Source organism: Nematolebias whitei, unplaced genomic scaffold (genome assembly GCF_014905685.2).
Source record: "Nematolebias whitei isolate Nwh7 unplaced genomic scaffold, NemWhi1 Nwh_scaf_11085, whole genome shotgun sequence".
NCBI classification, from domain to species: Eukaryota; Metazoa; Chordata; class Actinopteri; order Cyprinodontiformes; family Rivulidae; genus Nematolebias; species Nematolebias whitei.
This window is the reverse complement of record NW_023629630.1, coordinates 756-1,888: the sequence shown is the minus strand read 5'-3', so window position 1 is coordinate 1,888 and position 1,133 is coordinate 756. Positions and strand designations below refer to the sequence as shown.

The 1,133-nt window shown below is 38.9% G+C and overlaps 1 non-coding gene across 1 annotated transcript; it reads right to left on the bottom strand.

Annotated features, from left to right (window-relative positions):
* Nucleotides 1-68: 68 nt before the first annotated feature.
* Nucleotides 69-140, bottom strand: trnag-ucc. The gene has a single exon. It is a non-coding gene; the product is annotated as a tRNA-Gly (tRNA).
* Nucleotides 141-1,133: the final 993 nt, after the last annotated feature.

The window sequence follows — 1,133 nt, the reverse complement described above, 5'->3', positions numbered from 1 at the left end:
CTATCTCCAGGAATATTGCACGGAGACAATGACCTACCAGAGGAAATGAAAAATGGACTGCAAGTCTGTGCGATGGCTGGGAATCAAACCCAGGTCAACTGCTTGGAAGGCAGCTATGCTCACCACTATACCACCATTGCTACAGAAACTGAGATCATTTGGCAGAACAAGTTGGAATCTCACTGGCACAACCCGGCTGTGACTGGTAATTCCAGTGTTATTCAGAGATGCACTTTTTTTCATATCAATCTTGGCTACTGTATCCCAGATATGGCAAGCAGATCACTATTTCTGGCTCTTGGTTAGCATGTTCTTGGTTTTACAAAGTTTGGCTACTATTAGCACTTAGTATAATTTTTAATTTTTACAATTACATATTTTTGCTCTTTGCAAGCATTTTTCTAGTTTTGGACCCTAGCAAGATTTTTAAATTCATCTGCATTTATTTTGCTTCTCCATTTTAAATATCATCATCATGCATTTTATGCCATTCATTGAGGCTTTGTTCTAATATGATGTCATTCTGGTGATGATTATGAGCATGTGAAAAGCATGTGACATGCTATGTCATGTTTTTTGGAAGTTGGGAGAAAAACGCAGTACTAATCAAAAAAGAACATGTATACACAAACAACATGTAAACTTGACCCAGAAACACTCCAGGCAAACTGAGGGCAAACTTACACCGTCTTGGGGTGAAGCAACATTGCTAAGCAATAAACCATGCTGCTTTATCCCCCAAAACTCAATTCTTTCATAAAAAAAAGTTCCTCCTTAGAATCCTTCCTTTGATAGCAAGTGGGGAAAAATAGTTCAACAAGATAATCAGGCTACAATGTGTGCATTCACATTTTTCCATTCAAAAAGTATGTAGTAATGCCTTTATGGATAAAAGAAGACCTTGCAACTATGAATGCGCTTGGTTCACCAGCCCTTGTTTTTTGTGTGTACAATAGCTTGTGAAGTCACATTCAAGTTTTATGGTTAGATATCCTTCCTTCCAAAACCTGGCATGCGATGGACTATCTCCAGGAATATTGCACGGAGACAATGACCTACCAGAGGAAATGAAAAATAAACTCCAAGTCTATGCGATGGCTGGGAATCGAACCCAGGTCAACTGTTTGGAAGGC